Source organism: Wyeomyia smithii, chromosome 3, assembly GCF_029784165.1.
Source record: "Wyeomyia smithii strain HCP4-BCI-WySm-NY-G18 chromosome 3, ASM2978416v1, whole genome shotgun sequence".
NCBI lineage: Eukaryota > Metazoa > Arthropoda > Insecta > Diptera > Culicidae > Wyeomyia > Wyeomyia smithii.
This window is the reverse complement of record NC_073696.1, coordinates 38,644,445-38,667,712: the sequence shown is the minus strand read 5'-3', so window position 1 is coordinate 38,667,712 and position 23,268 is coordinate 38,644,445. Positions and strand designations below refer to the sequence as shown.

Genomic DNA, 23,268 nt, shown 5'->3' with positions numbered 1-23,268 from the left:
TAAGCAGTAAACCAAATTTTTCTGCCCTTCTATATGGTTTGTATGCCATACACATAGCACCGATATCACGATATTTCAATTTCCAATTTCTTTCTTTTTACCACTATTTGTTTATTGACTGTTTTGGGATTTATTCGGAAATAAATAATTCAACGAGAAGAGCAAGCCCTTTTACAGTTGATCAAACTCGTTTAGACACAGGTGCTTTTCGAAACACAAAGCGAATCACTTTCTATTGACTGTTGATGTCAGCACAAGCACATACAAGGGTTCGATTGAGAGCCTGGATTCGAGAGAAGAGATCAAACAAATCGAGAGTTTGACGAAGGACGTGCACTGCAAATCGCACCCTCGTCTGTTGATTGGCTTGGTGTCAGTTTCTACCTCACCAGCACCAGATTCAAACTGCCCGGTAAATTGTACATTAAAGCCTGTAACGACGGTGAAAGGGAAAATTATTTCAGCCTGCTGATGAATAATTAGGCGAAAAGTTTTGGATAGTGACTAGCCATTTCTGAACTGAGCGGCGGTGCTTTTCCAGCGGATTTACGACCGGCTTCTTGGCTTCCGCAGAGGTCTGCAAGGCTAGCTAGCTGACTTGCGGGTTGGCGTGACTTGGCAAAGGAAGCATATTTCCTGTCCAACCGGAACGGTAGGAGGCTGCCGTACAGAGCAGAAAATACAATGAATATGCAAATTAAAACGAAACTTTCAACAGCGCCGACCGAAGCGTTTGCACGGCATAGACAGCATCTCGTCGGTGAAAGGCAAAAAAAGGATTGGCTCTTCGTAGCGGAAATAGGACGAGTTTTGGACAATTTACGCTTTCCTTGGTTTGTTGGGTAGATGGGAGTATTTTGGGCTGAATATGCGATTTATGTCTGTCACTCGAATGTCCTGTTGGATGACTTCTGAGGCGTACCAATAGGAGGGTTGTGCTCTGGGAATGTTATTTAAATTGTGAAAACCTTTCGATGCAATTTTATTGTTGATACACACACCCTACAGGAAAAGTCATCTGAATAACTTGTTACAAGCTGGTTGTGTCGGCTTGCAATTTGCCACATTCGAGAAATAACTAGAATGACAAAAATATTGCACCGTTAAATGAGACACGAAAACTTCATCATGCATTAAGCAGAGTTTTAGTGTCGGAATTTTGAACCCAGTTGTTTCGTGTAAGCAGGTCAGGACCACCTCGCACATATGTGGGTCACCGGGAGAATCTTCCTCGAGCCTGTTGCCTAACAAATTCACATGTACATAGGGTATGAACGAGAGTGTTGTATTCTCGATGCTGGCATCGGCAATGGATGATTTATAAATGATATGCATACATGCTAGCAAATAGAAATTGAAATAAGCCCGATGATTACATTCTAAACAGCAATTGAATGTTATATAATGACCAACAATAACGATTGATGGTTGAATGAATCGTTGTTATATTACGCTAGCGTCACCAATATTTGCTCTCGTTCGATGAACAAAATACCGCAACTATAGGAACGATGAACAAAATACCGCAACTATAGGAAATACCGCAACTGTTGAATATCACGGTCAACCTGAATAAATATTAGATTTTTCCTTGAAGTGGTAGCATCTATAAATTTAATTACAAACTAATCAAATACCGATATATTTCGTGATGAAATCGTTTCGATGTTTACACGTTTATAATTATTGTAAGTGCCAAGAAGAATGTCAAAAATTATCAAACAAAATCATTATCAAACAAAAATGTCGACATGTTTATGCGTCTGTATATACTTTAAAATGGTTTGATTTCAGATATTCAAAAAGTTAATTTTTTTATATTTATCTGAAATTTAAATGAGAAGTTCCTTCACACTCCGAGGTATAAATTATGTTACACCTCTTGTGAATGACTCTTCCATTTGCTGGATTTACGAATGATCGAGTCTGCCATGGAACATGCTGGTTACCCAGCATCGTAGAGTATTTCAACAGAAACAATTCGATGGATGAATTGAGTAGTGACAAATTTTTGTTCGTACCGGTTGTTGTAGTGATTGACGTTTCACAGTTTGATTTTCCATATTACTTAATTGTGCAGGCACTTAAAAATGTTATTGGCAATTGATCACCCCGAAGGGATTGCGGTAATTATCTGAACAAGAGTGTATTGCTTAATTAATATTTGTGTCGGCAAACCGGTCGATTTCCTCTCCAGGTATTCTGATGAATAATTTAATTGCAATGATTCCTCGGTTCAGATTATTGAGTTTTGACAGAACATGTTGTGTAAAGAAGTGTCCTTAAAAAAAGTTTTCTGTACACATTATAAAACGGCCAGTATCCAAAATAAAATAAAATGAACAAAGTTTTTAAAATGTCTAAATTATAGGAGATAAATTTACTCATATATATATATTCGGACATTTATAATTATGCTAATATAAAGAAGCTAGCAACATATTGCCTGACTAGTTTCCAACAACAAACGGACATCCGCCTCGAATCGATTCCAAAACTTTACCAAACTATTTCATGTATACCACCAATAAAAGGACTAAGTTAATTTGCAGTTCGGCAGAGGGTTCAAATTTACGGTGTCACTAAATTAGAGAAATTTACGGTGTCACTAAATTAGAGAAATTAGAGAAATATACACATGTAATTATATAAAAATGTCCGGTCGATTTCTATCCGCACCGGAAGCAAACCGGAGGCTGACCTTCAGCCTCGTGGGTGGACGAAAGCAAATTTAATAACCGACATTTTAATGCAATTAATTTTTATTTGGAACCCACACGAATGAAATTTTGACTTTTGTTCAACCATACCGAAAAGAAGGGGTGGGGAGCTTGTGGGCACCGGAATTTAATTATCTATTTTGATACTGTCACGAGCAGTGCTCAATTACTTATGAAGTTGTTGAACGAAGGGGAAAAGGGGTGATCATAGCACAATATTAATGCTATAAAACAAATATCGATATTTAATTCGCTGATGCAACAGTGAGCTTAACAAATTATTAAATTGTGTCATTGCAGGTAATTGTAGCACACGGAACAATGCCTGATGGCGATGGACTATTGAGTAAGTATAATGACCATCATATCGGCCCCGGACTCGGGAAATAATTCATAAATTTAAAGGCTATTTAATTGGAAAACCACCCATGCAGCTCCCGGATTTGCTCCAATGCGATTAGTGAAAGGATGAATTTAGTGACCTAGCAGTGTTGGTTTTATGTAATTATTTCTACAGTTAATATAGCGATGTTTTTCCTAACGAAATTAACTTTTATAAATGAACTGTTTTGTGGTATCCGTTGGGTTTTGATATCGGTAGTTCCGGCAGCTGACTCATTAACGTTTCTAGATCATTTAGATTTTCTAGAGATTGATTCTGAGATTGATTTTTTTTGCATATGAAATGCATATGATGATAACAAAATTTTACATAGTAAATTTTACAAATCACAAAAGACAGCGACTTAATTCTGTTGTCAACCTCAATCACGGATAAACAATTTCATGCTTTGCATCCCCTGCGAGAAAGGCGGGTACTCCTGCTAGTAAAATCATATTTTGACTCGGAATTAATACGTTCTACTCGGTTAGTCGAACCGTATTCACAGCTTCCGCTGACACCGACAGCCTCGCAACTCTCCCCCCAACCTACTCTGAAGAGTTCCCCAGAGGGCGCCCGCCAGGATAAGTGTTACAAAAACATGCTTATTACTGTCGCAGCGGGAACGTTTTCTGGTTCCTCTGTTATTTATTAGCACGAAAAATCACCATGTTGTTCAAAACATTAGGGCGGTGCACGTAATTTTATATGTCTGACAAATATGTCTCGCATAGAAAGTTTTTCTCTACAAGACATAGAAGGTAGAGAATTTTGAGACATAGCCGCAAAGAGTTTAGTATGGATCCGGATTCATTGAAGCTTTCTAACGATTTGCTGCGTACAACGGTATCCTAAGTAATGATTACACTTCTTCTCCAGCCCATGGATGCTCTGCCGTAAACTTATATCGCAAGCGTACGATGTACAAATATAATCCAAAAATACGTGTTACTCACGTCGACGTAAATTTGTTAAAATTTGAGATGCTCACAAAGTTAAACAGTGGAATTTGAAAGATCGAAATTGGATCTGAGGTTGTTTTCGACACATTTATTTCATTTCGTTGGCGCCCTTGAAAATCGATGATTGTTTACCTATAATGACAGAAAATAGCTTATTCTACGAGCTACTGTATATTTTATTAACCGTTATGTGTTCGACAATAAAACTTGGGAACATTAAAGTTGTTGTTACTTTTGCAGTTTCCATCCGATTTCGATAATTTTAACACCAAAAGAATCAGCAATTTAAAAGCAAAACCTTGGTTCTACATTCCGATTCGAAACTCGAACTCCTTCTATTTATTTATACACATACTTCGCAGCCGATTGATTGTTTAGTGTACAGGACAATTGCGGGGCTAGCGCTACGATCCTACTGACACTAACAGTCTCTCCCGAGCCGAGACTCGAACCTACGACGACTGGCTTGATAGACAGGATTTTTCAGGTCATTTTATTCTGAAATATAGATAATAAGTGTTTTCTTTCCAGTTTCAATTCAAGTCGGGATTATTTTTCGTAGGATACGCGAGTTCTCTAACTTTTCTCTTAACACTACTCAAAAGCTTTTGCACAGTGTGTTCTCCGACCATTTATACCACTTTAAGCCAATCTTTTTTAAATTTTTCAACATTGTCCGCTGGTTTGACATATTTCCTCAGCTTTGCCTTGGTCAAAGCCCAAAAAAATTCAATAGGGCGAATTTCAGGGCAGTTTAGAGGATTCATCTCCTTTGGGACACATGTGACATTATTTGTTTTATACCACCACAGAACGGAAGGTCATCTGTGATACGAAAACTGCTAAGTGCTCAGTGAATTTTGCAGCGCTCCCTAGGGGTGGAAAGAACGCTTTTTACACGGAAAATAAACAGAATTTATACTACTTTTATCAAAATCAATCAAACACACTGGTATAAATCTGTCGGCGAAAACATTACAGGTTAACCCTGCTAAGCATCTGTAAGAAGGAAAACACATTATTTCTAGGGGCTTGACAACTTTATTTCATGAAAAATATTTCGGTAATATTACACGATATTGGTCGATATATGTATATATATATATTAATATCTATCATTTTTTTATCACATTAACTTCCCAACCATAGCGTATAGGACATGGTGAAACGGTTTGATCAACAAGTAGGCACGAGTTGTGAATAGCTTCTAAAATAAATGAATGTCAGTAGCAAGGTATGTAGCTTTACCGGATTTATAATTTGAATGCATCGAAATAGTATATTATAAGATGCGATGAATTTTGGTCATCGGTTGTTTTAATAAACATCTTTAGTCTTTGGCATTTTTTTTTTGCAATATAGCCGATTGTACTTTTGACATACCGTTTTACTATGTTTCTATACACCAACATCACAACGACGATAATATGAATTCAAAGAGTTTTGATGTAACTAGAGGAGTGTCTGAAAATACAACGATAAACACTTAGTAACAATGAATACAATCGAATTTTGCTCGTTGCACTAAATTCGTAGCCCAACTAGTAAAGGACTTTCATTCGTTGGGTTGAGCTATCTAGGCTGCAAGATGACACCGGTTGTTTCTTTTTGTTAGGATTACTAATCACCTATTGGGTTACGCAGTGTCTTGCCCCTAGCATCTTTCAAAACAGCTGACTCAGATACCGGCATAGATAATTGTAGAACTGTTCCTTTGTTGTTTTTCAGTAATCTACTCCTGTGAAAATAATCAGATTATTAACACGAGTTACATAAAGTGAGAGTCGCATCTTTTGTTTCAAGTCTCTAATTACCATCTCGTTTAGAGTCCTCGTAATGAATATTCGTATATAACGTAACGTGAAATTTGGCAATTTTCAAAACCCCCATCAACTAAGTAACGCAAATTTGCATGGTTGCAGTGTAACACTTCGCTGGATACCTTTCCTCCACCTCTCCCCTGAGCGCGTTATGTATTATAGGAATGTTTCCATATATGAACGAACGCTAGGGGTAAGGCACTATTGATATACAATGGTGATTCGCTCACCGGTTGCTCCTTAGTCGGGGGTTTGTTAGTTGGGCCCTAATCCATCTAAAAAGCGCTCTTATGTCAAAATTGAACGTCATTCAAATGATGCAAGAGACCCGAAAAGTGAATGAATAATAAAATAAATTTTGACTTCTCGTACTTGAGTTTATTTGTCATTGATTGTTGATGGTTACCTTTGATTACTCGAAAAAAATGACATTGATTACTTCGGAGTAATCTCAGGTTACGACGCATTTCGAAACCCCTTGAAACGAACCTCTTGAGATCCTTTTTTAGTGTTCTGTAAGGTTGTCACTTTCGGTTGTCAGCAGAGATACCAGATTTGTCAGCAAAACGCTGACTTGTTTTGATTCGCAGGTATGTGCTTTTTTTTTCAATCTCCATCCCGCATAATCAATAACCATAAACGGATGATAATCCATATGGTTTAACGATACCCCATACAGTCGAAACTATATCCCGAACTAGTTGTTAGGCACGTTTTATGGTTATTGATTATGCGGGATGGTTAACTACATTTTTTTCCCTATGAATTTCTCAAAATGTGTGCAGATTTTTACAGACTTCTGCCTGCTCGAGCGCATTTATTCGAATCACGATTAGATTTTTATCAGATTTCAAAAAAAAAAAAGACTGCACAATGAAACCGGTACCTTTTACAATCGCATTATTCGTTGCCCTAGAAACTAACCTGGATTTACTTAACCTTATTCTGCTTATTTTTATTTAAATGGCATGTCGCATGTCGCATCAATGAGTAGAAAATCTATATTCTCCAGAATGGACTAGAGTCAATCGGCAAAACATTTTATATAATCTAATAAGAGGATGAAACTAGTCATCGGCAAACATTTTATATAATCTAATAAGAGGATGAAACTAGTTTATAAATTTCATTTCCGAATAAAGATGTGATTCATTTATTATAAATATTCGGAAAATTTGCGTTAAAAAATCCATCTGTGCCATGATTTTTAAAAACTCAAAGTACTTTCTTGAGTTGAAAAAAAACTAACGAGCTGCATTTTATATTCTAACAATTTTCAAAAATAACCGTCTATAACACATGGTACAATTGTAAATGGAAGAATTGCAACATTAACGGTTTAAAACGCACGATTTTTCAATAACATTAATTGTGGTTCGTGTTTCAAATCAACATTTGTCGATTACAATACCTTCGTTACACTATTCTAATATGACAAACTCCACAAATGTGAATAATTGCGAATTTTTTCCAAAACGTTTTTGCATCGAACCTAATAGATTGTATTAAACGGGTTAAACTGTTGAAATAACCGTCAATTCAAAACATCGAATAAATTATGCCACATTATACCACTGGCAAAGCGGCATAAACGTATACGACAAATATATATTGCCCGAGAGCACAGAAAATTCAATTGTCATTTTTCAGTCCTTTTTGTGTGCACTTTCTGTTCGATCATATACCTGAAGTTGACCTTCCGTTCTGTGATACCACCCTAGTGCATCCTTAGAGTAATGGCAGGAAGCAAGATCGGGCCAAAAGATTGGAGGATTGTTATGCTGCTTTACCATGGGTAACAACCTTTTCTGCAAACACTCTTTCACGTAAATTTTACCATTCATTGTGTCATTCGTAATGAATGGGCGAGATATTTTCCCACATTCACAAATGGCCTGCCAAACCATTACCTTCTTGCCGAATTTTTCGGTGTAAATGGCTTTCACTGGTCCAGGGACATCCTTTCCCTTCGGTGATGTATAAAATTGCGGTCCTGGCAGAGTCTTATAGTCCAGTTTTATGTAGGTTTCGTCATCCATGATAACACACCCCATTTTTTTTGTCAGAAGTTTGTCATAAAGCTTCCAAGCTCTCGGTTTCACAGATTCAGCTGGTTTTGAATTTCGTTTTGGCTGCTTCTGCTTCCGACGGGTCTGCAGACCCATTCTTCCCTCGGCACGCATAACGTTACTCGCCGAGGTTCCAAGCTTTCTCGCCACATCTCGTACTGATACTGAAGGATGCCGCTTGTAGTATTCCTTAACCTTTTTGTCCATTGTGGGATCAACAGGCCCGGGTTTTCTACCACGTCTTGGGGCATCAGTAAATGTGCACTCTTCACAATACTTCCACAATGCGGTTTGAACTGCTCCGACACTTATACCTTTTTCTCTGGTTAATTTTCTTATAGAAAGACCACTCACGGTGCCCCATTTGTGCACAATTCGCTTTCTTTGCTCGGGAGAAAGGCCACGCATTTTCAAAATTTCGCACTAAATGTTAGAAAAAATGACAGCACCTGTTTCTTTTGGATGTAAACAACAGGACGCAACCAACGTTTGGTTGAATTCTGCACGTTATTTGAAATGACGGTTGATCGTAAGTGTATTTATAATTATCGGAACGGTCTATATTTTTATGTATTATTGAACGCACACTTAAAATCAACATGCCTTCGGTGGGAATCGCTTGCAGCAGCGATCACACAGTCAAGAGTTTGTGTAAGACTGCTAAAGATCCCGTTCACCACATGCAGAAAAGTAATGCCGTATACCGAATTGCATGTATTGACTGCGAGAAATGCTACATCGGTATGACCAAAAATCAGCTGCGAACGAGGATGTACGGCCACCAGTCGTTAGTGAACACTCTCGATCGGCACCTATCGACTGGTCACGAATACTCTGATCCACTGATACAGCAGCTCAGAGAGAAATCTGCTCTGTTGGAGCACGCTATAGATCAACAACACCGTTTTGATATAAACAATCCATCGATAGTCGATACCAGTTTCAAAACACAGGCGCTGCCGGTATTGGAGATGTGCCACATATACACCACTCCTGATACGGTCAATCGACGTACGGACACTGATGGCATCAGCGCTACATATAGCTATCTGCTTACAAGTGTAGCGAATCTGAGAGCGGAGCTACCAACAGCAGCCCGTCAGCACCAAAGCGACACCAACGAAGCATTTGATTCCAACACTAACCAAAGCTCATAGACTTGTCCGCACAGAATATTTCTTCCTTCCCTGTAGTATTGGTGTTTGGGTTAGAGTCCGACAGTTCGAGTGGGAAAAAATTTTTGTGTGATGGAGGCGAAGTGTATCGCTCGATAGGTTTTTTCACCAAATGTACCAAACTTGAATCTGCGCTTCGGATGTACGGCATTAAACCCTTTACGACCCGACCTTTTTATGTTTTGCAAAAACTTTTTAACTTGTTGGTTACTGTTCTCGAGTGAGTAGTCTTTCAATGTCATATAGTGTAATATTGTCCTAATGTAAATCAAGTTGGTGTCTGTAAAAAGGCGTTTCACTTGAAATAGAATCAACGGATTTGAATGATTCTTTTTGCGTTTGTTTTGTTTCGATCTCCGACGAGTTAATAAGCCATAAAAATAAAAATAATCGACTGATAAAGGTAAAAAAAAATAAAAATCTATTTTCGCATTTTCCCGCCTTTTAGTGCAAGAACAACGTCATTAGATTACTATGATTGCAGGCTATGAGCGGTAGGCAAGCTGTCGTAGCGTCGTTGTCGAGGCATCGTGGTTGAGTAAACAAGTACCTGTTAATGATTCACATATAATGCGAAATTCGTTTTCGCTGCCTACTACACATTTTACAGCGGTAGAGAAAAGTGTAGTTTTGATGTAGCTCGAAAGTCAAAAACGAATAAATTTAGTGCAAAAGAGCTATAGCGTGGTAGCACTACTGTAAAAACAAACTCGAAAATGTGAATACTCTCAACGTGGCTTTGATTTTATTTAAGGGCATATGCTTGATTGTGTAAATCGAATTCTTGGTTTATTAAAGGGGCCATCTACATACCACATGGACAACTTGGGGGGGGGGGGGAGAGGGGGGGGAGTTGTGAATTTATATGGGCATTTGTCCAGGTCCAGGAGGGGGGTGTAAAAATCGTTAAAAATCTGACCACGTGGTATGTAGATGGCCCCTAAGCAAAGTTGCAAATGATCGTCTTATGCATCAGGAAAAGATAAAACAAGAATAACACTACAAATGCGTTGATTTGATTTTCCATTGCTCGGATCTAATCAATCTGTTCAATTTTCTCTAAAATGCACACTGACTTAGCTCATATTGGTTCATGCTGCAATAATTATGTTAGCCGGTATAATGAACGTGTAGTTTTTGCTCCTCAGCAAACATTGATTTTTGTTTATGTTTTATTAAATTGGCACTATAGCGTTCCTACAAATCTCTGGATTCACAATTAGTTGTCGAATGTTGAATTGAAAACAGTTATGTTGCAAAGTTTCAATTGCACTGTGCTGAAGCGGCAGGTCTGCCTCAAAAAGCGTGAAGCGAAAATTTCGATGTTTCGTGTATCTCGATATTACCTACTAACTTACCATTTCATTTTAAACGTCTGTATGTACCTTCGCGCCTCGCAGTTAAACTTGCGTGTTGCATTACAAAACGACTAATCAACTGTAATGTTTTCGAAGTAGTTGTTAGATACAGGGAATGGAAAAATCTATGTTGACATTTAAACCGGCTATTTAACATTCCCCACGGATTTTTGTCAGCTGACAGATTCTAAGGCTGAACTCATCGAAAAAATGATCCCAAAAATCGCGCAAAATTATGAAAACCACCCCTGGTTAAGCGAACGTGCGATTTTGGCCGCCAAAAATAAAGATGTAGATGAGTTGAACATCACAATTCAAGGTAAAATTAACGGTCAACTACATTCCTAAAAATCGGTGGATTCTGTCTCTAACCAAGACGACGTTGTGAGTTATCCTACCGAACAATTTGCGGTTGAAGATTGGATCGGTAATTATACTGTTGCGGAATATCAATCGACTTCGACTGTGCAATGGCACCAGGCTTGTGGTAAAAAAGCTAATGGCAAATGTCATTGAAGCGACAGTTCTGCCAGGAAACTACAAAGGAAAAGTCGTATTAATCCCGCATATCCCAGTTATTCCTACCGACTTGCCGTTTAAATTTAAACGCCACTGACAATTTGTGGCATAAACCTCGAGTATTCATGCTTCTCACATGGACAGCTCTACGTTGCATGTTTATGTGTCGGAAGAAACTCAGCTTTATATATATTTGCTCCAGAAGAAAGGACGAAAAATATCGTTTACCATCAGGCTTTGCGATAACTCTCTAATTTCAAACTTGAATTGTTTAGAATTCTAGAGCATTTTATAAAATCGTTCCAGAAAAAATGGCTAGGAAGGAGGGTATTACTATATTTGCATTGGGCCAAGCATTTAAACATTTGAGTAGATAACGTGAGAATTTCCTGAAGAATATTTAAAAGAATGACTGTTTATTTTCAGAAATGTATTGAAATTTGTTGATTATGGTTAAAAGGTGCTTTATAATGTTCAATGAAATAAAAGCTAAGAATATTATAAGAATTGAAAAAAAAAAACTATAAACAAATCAGAGCTAAAACATATCTTGAGTATGTTTTTTTAGCATCAGTTAGATATTTCAGCTTTTGCAATACAACAGTCAATAAAACTCATGGCGGGGCGGTACGAAGTTTGCCGGGCCAGCTAGTAATATAGTAAAAAATAATACAAAAATACAAAGTAGTATGCTAAATTAATTAATAAAAAATAATACAAAATAATATGCTAAATAAATATTAATAAGGATAAATTTAGTTTTAAGTTGCTACAAATCAAAGGTACTGCTTCAAAAAAGGTGCTTTAGGCTGGTCGAAATATTTCTTAAAAAATTTTCGAGGCTTCTAACCCCGAATGAAATCAGAAATGAGATGTGAGGTCTGCCAAAGACAGGATGCGGACGAATCGGAGACAGCTATGGCGTTTGCGGAAAGGTACGCTTTCTAGTTTCTAGGTACGTTTCTAGGTGTTGTCATGAGTGCGCAAAGGGTGTCGATGATGCTATGCTGCAAGAGGAGATAAAAAAGCTCGAAGAGGAGAAAAAAGGCAGAAGCAGAAACTGGAAAGGTAAAAGATTTTGCACAGGAAGCGACTGGAGCTTCAACAAAAGATGCTCGAGATGCGCCAGCAACTAGAAAAAAAAGTGTGAGAAATGGAACTGGAGTTCGAAAAGGCGCAGTTCATCAGAAGCAAATCGGGAAACTGCGGACAGAAATGGTGGAGAAGCTGAACCAGCTAAAACTGACTGGAAATAAGGGTACCATTGATGAAAACGGTCAAGGTGGAATTGATGGTGCGGATAAAAAAAAACAAGCACTCAACCTCGAAAGTGGCCGAAAAACCGGTTTAGAAAGACGACAGGAAGGTCTAATCTACTGGACAGTTTCATGGAAGGGCACATATAAGAACAACACGCCGTCGGACATCCCGCGGTCCCGAAGAAGAATAAAAATAAAAAGACGCCAGGTAAGCCAAATGAAGAGGAGTCGGAGAGTGAAGAAGAAGACGACAGCAGTGAGAAAGAAAGTTCAGAAAACCGAAGAAAAGGAATAGTTCCGACTACGAGGACAAGACCTCGGAAAGTTCCGAAAAAGAAGGAAACGAAAAACGAGTTCCCGTAAATAACGCTATCAGGAACCAACAAATCTCAGTTGTCATCGCGTCAGTTTCTGTCTCGGAAGCTGCCAACTTTTTCCGGCAAGTAGGAAGAGTGGCCACTATTTGAAAGCATCTACGGGACGTCGACAAAAACGTGTGGTTTCTCGAATGTGGAGAACTTAGCGCGTCTTCAAGAGTGTCTGAAAGGAGAGGCACTGGAGGCAGTACAAAGCAGACTTCTACCCCGGAAACCATCGAAACCTTCCGAATGCTGTTCGGTCGTCAAGAAGAGCTCCTCAACATGCTTAACAAGATGATCCGCAAGTTTCGGAGTGCTTGTTCGGTATCTTACTGATCATTTAGGCGCGACGGGGCTGATTGCTCATCTTGGTAACCCGATGGTTTATACATGAGCTACCCGTAGGAACGCAGATAGAATGGATGCGGTATCGCAGTAATTCGGCAATCGTCACGCTAAACACGCTATCGGATTTTTGTCCCGTATCGTTAAGGATGAAAGCGAGGGCACGTCGTTAGGAGAGCCGTCCCGGTTCAAGGAACGGAGACCAGACAAAGAGAGATCGAAGCGGGAACAGGAAGGATTCGTGTACGTTCACGGTGGGGCAGAGAATGAAGTAACACCAGCGAAGCAAAGGACACCGTGCAGGATTTGCAGAAAAGCAGACCGCTGAATCAGGAGTTGCGACAGATTCCGAAAACTTCGACTTGCCAACCGTTGCGCAGCTGTGGGTGGAATTGGTGTCAACTGTCCCTGAATGACCATGGAAATTTCCCGTGCAAGCTAAAATTCCGTTGCAACGTCGAAGGCTGCAATGAACGGCACAATCCAGTTCTCCATCCGGAGCAATCAGCGAATTGTAACATTCACACCATTAACCCGAAGACTACCATAACCTTCCGCGTGATGCCGGTCACAATGTACTGCAAAAATATTGTCGTGAACACGATCGCCTTTCTGGACGAGGGATACTTATACACACTGGGGGAAAAATCACTAGTTACCAGATTGGGAATACGTGGTGTGATCCAACCACACAAGGGACATGGACAGCCGGAGTATCCAGGGTCGATAAAGGCTCACAGAGAGTGGAGAGTCTGAAACTGCCGCAGCATTATCTATTCCTGTCGCAGATCGTGAAGCAGTAAGCACATTTACGTGGTCTACCGATAGCCGATTTTCAGTAAGCTGCAGCGCGAATTTTCATCGAGTTAATGCGCTGATCGAATCACGCATAGGTCGGCCGGACGAGCCAGATCGAAGCTTGGCTGAACTGTCTATGGTCCAACGGACACGGGAGCACTGGACAGCGCAACTATCGGGCACCACTCTTGCAGTGTTTTGTCGAATCAGGAGCCTCACGACCTCCTTAGGAACAACTATATTATGGAATAATCTGGGATTTCGGCCGCGTTGCTGCCTGAAGCAGAGAAGAATAAAAGGGTTAGGGAGATTATGGAGAGAACAACTGTGAGAGTAGAAGATCGTTTTGAGACAGCCCTAGTAATGATTTCTGTGTGACTGAATCATTGAATCCTCTATGGAAAAATGTGGCGTATCACACGGCAATCGAATACTCTTTATTTATACATGCGCACTAAAAACCCAACGACTATGAGGAAGTCTTTGAATATGGAAAGGCAAATTATGAAAATATTCGCAATAGATTAAACAATGTTAACTGGCAATTTATTCTTAAGAGTAGAGGAAATATTGACGTGGCGGTGAATACTTTTTATGAAGTTTTATTTGATATAATTAAACAGGAAATTAAACAGGAAATTTGATATAATTAAATATTTATGAAAATAACGGAGCTCCATTGTTCTGGCTCTTCAAAATGTCACTAGAATATAGATGCTTCCCATCAAAATGGAAAAGCTCGTTTCTAGTGCCTATTTTCAAATCAAACCGGAAATCCGACATACGTAATTATCGTGGAATAGCCCTAATTTCATGCATTCCTAAACTATTCGAAGCAATTGTAAATGAAAAACTATTTCCCCAAAATAAAAACCGAATAACTGAGAAGCAACATGGCTTCTTCAAGGGCCGTTCAACATCGACCAATTTACTTGAATTTATAAATTATTCATTGAATGCAATGGATAATGGAAACCATGTAGAAGCTCTTTACACAGATTTCAGTAAGGCATTTGATTGCATAGACATACCAATGCTAGTTTTCAAATTGCAAAAAATGGGACTTGAGCCAGAACTCCTCAAGTGGCTCGAATCATGTTTAACCAATCGCCAACAAATAGTTAAATTTAACGGACAAAACTTAAATCCGATTCTAGTCACTTCTGGTGTCCCCCAAGGCTCTTATTTAGGACCTCTTCTTTTCATCTTGTACGTTAACGACATTTCCTGTATTCTCAAAAAACTAAAAGTGTTAATTTATGCCGACGATATGAAGCTTTGTTTGGAAATAAGAAATGAAGAAAACATCAATGCATTCCAGAATGAAATATACATATTCTACACATGGTGTAAAAAAAGCTTACTAGAGTTGAAGTAAAAAAATGCAACCACATATCATTCTGTCGAAAAAGAACAACACCAAACATTACAATATCATTAGGAAACCAAACTGTAGCAAATTGTGAAACAGTTAGGGACTTAGGAGTTGTCTTAGACTCCAAACTAACCTTCATTGACCACTAAAACACAATAATCGTCAAAGCTAATAACATGCTAGGGTTTATAAAGCGCTTTTGTTACAACTTTCAGGATCCGTATACCATCAAAACATTATATATAGCCTATGTAAGATCGATACTGGAATACTGCAGCATTGTATGGTCACCCTATTCAATCACACACGAAGATAGAATAGAGTCAGTAAAAAAGTAATTTCTATTGTATGCTCTTCGTGAATTAGGTTGGACATCATTTCCTCTTCCATCATATGAAGCTCGTTGCATGCTCATAAACATACAATCGTTGAAAGAGCGTCGTGAATTCGCAATAGTGTCATTTGTAAACGACATCGTTTCGCAGCGCATTGATTCAGCTACACTTTTATCTGAGCTAAATTTCTACGCACCTCTTAGACAACTTCGAAATCGAAACACGTTTGCCACCAATCATTACCGCACAAATTATGCAAAATTTGGACCCTTGAATCGTATGATGGCCACTTACAACAAATACTGCGAAACCATTGACTTTACAATGTCTCGGCATGAGCTTAAACACTTTTTTAGCTCAATACGCAATCGCAACGCTTATTGAAAAAAAAAAAAATAGTTTGTAAGTAAACATTGTATTAGAATATTAGAATATTCTATATTGTCTACTTCTGATAAACGAAATGAATAAAGTAAATAAAGTAACAATATTGGTTTTATCAAAGGTTTATAGCGCTCAATACAGCCAAAACAGCGCTAACCAATTTTGTTACTTGGGAGGCCTGCTATGGACAGAGGACGACTCCAGTTTTCCCGACAGCTATCCAACTGCAATGAAGTGCATCCAATGCAGTGCATGGAGAGGAACATGCTGCTGTGGTACATTCCCCCGAACGTTGTCTACAGCCCGAGGAAGAAGAAACATCGCTTGGTGTGGCACGCAGGAGCAAAAGTTGGAGGAGTCTCGCTGAACTCAAAACTTCTGAAGGGCCCGGACAAGTTAACCGCACTCCCTGCGATACTTTGCAAGTTCCGTGAAAGGAGAATCGGTTTCGGTGCGGATATTAGGGAGATGTACCATCTGATGTTGATGCGGACAGCTATTAAGGGACCATCCATTGATGATGTCACGCGTTTAGGGGGGTTTCAATTATTGTGACATTTTGTGACAAATGGGGGAGGGGGGGTTATCTGGAGTGTGACATCACATTTAAACTAAAAAAAAAAAAATTAAAAAGTCACATACCTAACCACAGAGTTCAAATCAGAACTATTTATGATATTTGCATCATTCATTTATAGTTTTGAAGTAGAATACTTTCTTCAGGAAGTTCGGCTACATAGGGATGTGAAATGAAAATCTAAAACTGAGAAAAGCGAGAAATATGTCCAATTTCAAATGCTAATAAATCGGTTAGTTTTCGATGGATTTCCTTCGTTTTTGCAGCAATCGAATAGAAAATCTACCTACCAAATGCATGAAATTGCAATTTTATCATTCGAACTATTGTACTATTGAAAATTCTTAAGCCTTGTCAAAACACAAAATTCGACCTCTGATTGGTCGTTATACCGCGCTTTCCCAAGCACGGTCGGCAGAGTTATGGTCCTAGTAAATTGGGAATGCATCATTTGGCCTATATAAGAGCTTCATCAGATAATAACATTTCATCGGATATTAAATTGAACAACTGAAATTTGAAGAACACAAATCAATATTTGAAGAGTTAATATTTTCTCGTTTTGCGCTATAATCCAAAGTTAATTATCTTCATCTACATACTTACTCTGACTATTATTACGTGTTTGCGTCGCTTAGTGTTTGGCTACGGTCATGCAGAACGCAAACAACGGCGCGATGCGATTCGGCAAGACGAAATGTGTTGAAATGTATAGCTCTACTTCGCCTTAGAAAGAGCTGTACATTTCACCACGGTAAGGCGAATCGCACCGCGCCGGCATTCGCGTTCTGCACAACCGTAGCCTTTGTTCCGTTCCTGTTTAATGATGTCGTATTAAATGTGCATATTACAATTCGGCAGCACTTAAACTTCTCATTTGCACAAAATTTAAAAATATTCAATGAACTTCATTCAAAATATCAAACAAAAAGAAATTACAATACTGCCAATGAACGGTCAACGTTTATTTACTAGAAAAAATGACTGACACGCAAGCAGCCGGGTTATCTTTCTTGTAAAAGTATTCTACTTCAACCTTGCGGTCGTGGCTTTGCATACAACCTTCCTGTGATTTTTTTTATTCTCGCTTATTTTCCGTCGGTCTAGTTTCGCCACTTTTGTTGTGCCAATCACCGACGCCCAGGGAGGCGGCTCCACTCAGGACCCTAACTTACGATCCGTTGATTAACGGACCGGCGCCAACGGCTTTACTTCCTCATGCGATGGAAGGCGTGATCCCAGAGATTTTTCGCCACAAAAAATCTCCCGGTGTCGGCTAGAATTGAATCTAGACTAGTTGGGTTGGTTGTGAGTGGATCACGCCACCTCACAACCATCGACGCCTATGTCGGCGTTGGGATTCGAACCCAGGCGTCGAGCGTGGTGGGCGGAGACGTTACCAACCACGCTAGGCCCCCGCCTATTCATTTATAGTTCTATGATCCCTTTCTTTTGCTTAGGATTTGCTTTATATAAAATAAATGACAATTTTTTTTTCACGTTAAAAAGCATAATGTTCGTTAATTCTATTTTACCGTGCATGTTCGCAATTCATTAATTTTTAGTGTCAATTTCATTAATTCATTAATTTTTAGTGTCTCTCAATCCAATCAATACAAAAATTGTGACAAAACGTAAATAAAAATGCTTGGCTTTTGTAACATGTGGAGAAGATTTGGATTGCGAATTGATTGAAGAAGAGGAACTAAATATTGATGGTCTTTCAAAAATCAGCAATGATGCTGCAGCCGAGACAGTGGCTTTCTATGTCGTCGATATGCGTCTCCATCAACAGCATCCTTTTCTAGTTATCTTCTATAATCTTCTTTTCCTTTTTGTTTCAGTTTTTATTTCAGTAAAATCGTTCTCATTAAGAAAAAATTCATTCCTAACAAATTTCGCGATTTTCCATGAATTTCCAGGGGGTGGGGGGGTTTTAAAAACGTGACGTAATTAAGGGGGGTGTCAAGGAAGTTGTGACAGCCTGTGACAAGAGGGAGGGGGGGAGTTATTTTTTTCCAAATTTTGCGTGAAATCATTAATGGATCGTGGTGCTGAGGTTTTTGATTCGGGATGATCCCTCGTCGGCTCCGAAGCTGTATGTAATGGACGAAGTGATATCCGGTACCACCTACTTGCCAGCGCTGGTGCAATTCTTCAAAAACCGTAACGATAAATAATTCGAAAAGCAGTTCCTGGAAGCAGCAGAGGCGATCTTAGAAAACTACTATGACGACGACTGTTTCGACAGCGTCGAAACTGTTGAAGAAGCAGTGACGCGGGCGCAAGACGTGCGATATGTGCATTCCAAAGGTGGGTTCGAACTGCGGAACTGGGTCCAACACAGAGACATTTCTTGAGGCCATTGACGAGCAGAAAATTAATCAGCGCGTGCAGTTCTGCGGAGATAAAGAAGCAGATTATAAACATAAGTTCTCTACATAGCTGAAGGGCACGCTTGCCCCGTATCTTCTTGTTAAGTGACTACTCACAAAGAGAGTAGTCATGAGCTGTGTCATGAGCTTATTCGACCCGTTAGAACTGAGTTTCTTCTATAATGAGCTTCTCTGGCCCGTTAGGATCGCCAGGCTACCCTAAGTAGAAAAAGTTTGGATTCCTCGCTGGTATTTCCAAGGTGAGCAAGTCGGTCAGGCAAAATACAGCAACGTACAACTGCATGTCTTCGTTGACGCAAGCGAGAACGCCTACGGTGCCACGGTCCAGTGTGCTCTCTGGTTATGACGGATCGAAATTGGCACCGTTGAAGCATAAGTCGATTCCTCGCCTGGAGCTGCAAGCGGCCGAGCTGGGAGCTAGGCTATGGAGATCAATGCAGGCGGAAACCTTCATGGACACAGTCAAAGCGTTGAAGAAGAATCAGAAGCTTCCAAGCGGCGGCTGGCGATCGAGGCACTCGATCTACGCTCTTTCGCTACCTGAAACGTTTGAGCACATCATACACGGCTGATTTGGCGATTTTCAACGTTTCTACAATTTTTATTGTGGACTATGTTGAATTATCAACGTTTATTCTCTCCTCTCGGTTTCCATCTGGAATAACTTTTGACTCACTGCACGGAACACCGTGACATTTATACCACAGAAATTGGACACCTAGGTAATTAAACCGCTGTAATTTTGCAGCGGTCACTATCCGTACTGCTGCAACATAATAAGTAATTCCATATTTTAACTGGACAGAACTTCATCACACGTCAACGGAATGCTGAGTGAGGGAGTAGGTAGGAAGAGAAGATGGTATAGATGAGAAATGATCGGTGAGGGCTAATGCAGAGGGTAGACAAAATGATTGAGACAGGCAAAATTTTGTCATTTTTTAAATGTCCATAACTTCCAGAAAATGAATCAATTTTGAAAAAATAGGTTTCAGTTTACAGAAAAACTAACCTAGTTTCCTAGTATTACTTGAGAACTTGACGTGAACAACGGATACTGGAAATGTTCCGCATTTTATGAGTATGTGTCAAAATGTACATTTTTGCAACGTGTTAAACTTTTTCTGATATCTAGTTTCTTTCAGGTTTATAGGTTGCAAATAAACTAGAATTCATTCCGAGTCAATTGGTACCCATCGAGATCATTGGTCAAGGAACCATCGAAAAATGCCTCATACATTTTGTTTACTCCCTGTATTTCTGTGTAATGATAGGATACTGATAAACAGCACATCTACGGCGAAATTCTCCTATAGCGAGTCAAAATTCAATGCACAAATCAGGATAAATGGTTGTAAGATCCCCTGGAGCTAAGTTAAGTTAAGGAATATATGAGAATATCGGATCGGATCGGGTCCTTATTATTGTCCATTGTACAACACTTCTGCAGAATAATAGGGATTTTTGCAAGAGCAAATTAATGTATTTTAGTTGAAAACTTTAAAAATGTATTTTCAAATATACATATGTGTATGTAGGTCCGAAGCACATTAACAAACAAACAACAATATCGCACGCTAGCCTGGGGGGCTAATGCGGTCTCGATCAACTAGATTAGTTGAGAGAATCCGTTATCGATATTGTTTTCGGCACATTTTGCATGTGTAGGATAAGTACAACGATACACCGCGCCCCAGTGCTGAGTCGAGAAAAGTTCCAGTTCGAAAAGATCCTCGACATGATCGGGAATCGAACCCGATATCACAACCGTGTGGGAGAGCTAGCCGACCGACATCGCTAACCACAGAACCACGGGGAAGCACATTAACAAGTAGCAGCTTAAAGTAAAATTTGGCAACTGCTCTGATCCCTATACTACCTTCGTATACTGAAAAACGCTTCCGCTAAATGCATGACAACTCAATCACCATTCAAGTCTGTCATGAAACCAAATCAACGAACCGCCCCTGGCCTTATGGCATTCTAAATCTCTAGCGAATAACAAACAGAGCGATAAAGGTCCTTGCTTCCGGAAAGGTTATTAGCGTAACGACTCTCTCCCTCGTAATCTATAAATTTTAAGTGGAAATCAATTTATCTGAATGTTGTTATTCTGCTTGGCATATTTTCGCCCAAACATTCGTCGCGTTTACAACATTTTTCAGCTTGCTCCGTGACAACACCGGTGTACTTTAAATTGACTTTTTTTAATGAACGTTCGCCAAATGTTTGCACGTGATAGAATAAATCGTCGTTTAGCCCCGCAGCAGAATGCTGAGCTGTAATTCTGCCGGTTTGAAGGTGGCTGTCAAAATAAGTTAAAATCAGGGCCGGCGGCTGATGTGGGTAGTATGGGTAGTAGTACCCACTCGGAAAATATTCCTGTAGGTACTTACCCACACGGAATTATCGGACAAAAGTAATGTTTTCTATGTACGAAACTTAAAACTGCCGCACACATGTGCGAGAGATCGCTTTTTGATGGACCTCGTTGATCGAGAGCTTATAAAGCTACAGATTTCATGCGTTTTCTAAGCGATTTGCTATCAAACAAAATTTCGATTTCGAAAACTTCACCACTCTCGTGCCTTTTTTTCATTGGCCAAAAAAGTGAGTCTTTCACTACTGTAAGTGAAGCCTTACCAGAAGACCGGTTAAGTTTAAATTTTGGATGGAGACTTTTTTCGAGGAGACAAAACTGTTGAGCCTTAACGTTTGCATTTAACATTTGCAAAATGTATAAAAATTGTCGATTTTTTATGGGTTTACCTTACACGCACTCACGAAATGCAGCATCAATCATAGTGACCCATGAGCCAGCAGAAAAAAATCAAATGGAACTTTAACCGTGATGGCCAAAATAGTGAAACTACTTCATTCAGAAGTGTGCGCGTTCAAAGAACGGTACCCCACCGCGTCAAAAACGAATATCGTGCGACACTTTGTGGACGCCGGATACGTTCGCATACGCATCTAAAATATCTTGGCACTATTGGACAACAATCAAAGCATCGAAAAAAAGCCCGGTTCCGAACGACCGACGACCCTGAGCGATAAAAAGCTCCAAAAGATGCTTAAAGGAAGACCGAGGGAAAATTGGCTACATCGCTACGTACGCTTGGTCGGGAGGTTGGTACCACCGGCCAAACTGTGAAAATTACCTGGCGAACATGGTAACGACTGGCAGGCCACCTCGTATTTTACTTTCTCCACGAAGGGAGTGAGCTCCGAGGTGAAGTTCATTCGACACACTAAGTTCCCCAAGTGGCTAACAATCAGCGAGGAGGGGATGTCAAAACCACTCTCCTTTCGCTCCGTACTGGCCGTGAACGGGGAAATTTATAATAAGAAGTGTCGGCCGGAAGTTGCGTCGTTCTTCAAGAAATACCACAAGGGCGAAAACGCGGTGTACTGGGTGGATCTACCGTTGGCCCGCTACTCGAAGCAATCGTTGGAGGAAATAAAGCGTCCAAGCTGCGTCTCATCGAGCGTTTCTGGGCAAAACTGAAGCGTAAGATCTACTCCAGCAATTTTGACTCGAAAATTTATGAAGAAATCGAAGTAAGAACTCAAAAACATGTCTACACGCATGTTTTCGTCCGTAATGGCAATTGTTTCGGTAAACTGCCGGTAGGCCACCCATGAACCTTCCCTATTCCTTACAACCCACTCGGGAAAATAGTGTGACGCCGGCCCTGGTTCAAATGGAACGGATAAAAACAAGTTTTACAATTCGCAATATGTTTATTAAAATTTTACATCTCGGTTTATATTTTATCCTGGTGGAGTCAGACAGTGAGCGAATATATATTCTGAGTACTAACGGGAAAAGTTGTTGATTATTCAATTCATTTTTTCGATGCATATTATTCATCTACCGTTGCGAGCACCGCTTGTTGCAGCTTGGTTTTGCTTGAATTAATTATTGGTTACTCGAGGATCGTACAATCCAAGGATTTTTATCGGGAATTGTACTGTGACATTTTAACAAACAAAAAAATCCGCCATTTTTTTACAACAAAACTTGCACTGCAATAATGAAAGTGACACCCATCCGTTCCGTGCAGTCCGGTCGCGCTTTCCATTATTTTCTTTACCCCAGCTCTGTCAGTCACTAATGGGAACTGTCCTTCCGAAAATCGTCCCACTGCCCGGGATTGAGAGATTTGAGTGCTATCAAGAAAGCAGAACCGAGTTAAGTGGGTTTAAGCCAGAGCGCAGGAATAACAAGTTTTCAATTTAAATTTAAATTGAAAAGTTGTCTCCCTAGGAGAACCATAACTGTTCTTCCAGGGCGGAACACGGCCGGGCTGGCGAGGACAATTTATCTGGCGACGATTCTCGGTCAATTTGTCATTACATCTTTCTTTTCGTTAGCGCATGAGTTTCGGCTTGGCGGCAGTTATAATTAACTGGGGCAAAAATTCTGCATTCT

General features: G+C 39.7%; 1 protein-coding gene across 2 annotated transcripts in view; it reads left to right on the top strand.

The window, feature by feature from the left end:
* LOC129727715 (insulin-like growth factor-binding protein complex acid labile subunit) overlaps window positions 1-23,268 on the top strand; it is a 472,653-nt gene that overhangs the window by 97,124 nt on the left and 352,261 nt on the right. Inside the window, exon 2 of one of the 2 annotated variants that reach the window (XM_055685799.1) lies at window positions 3,021-3,066. The exons of the other annotated variant lie outside the window; for it this stretch is intronic. The gene's annotated coding sequence lies outside the window, so the exon portion shown is untranslated. The remainder of the gene's footprint in view (window positions 1-3,020; window positions 3,067-23,268) is intronic. 2 annotated transcript variants of the gene reach the window in all.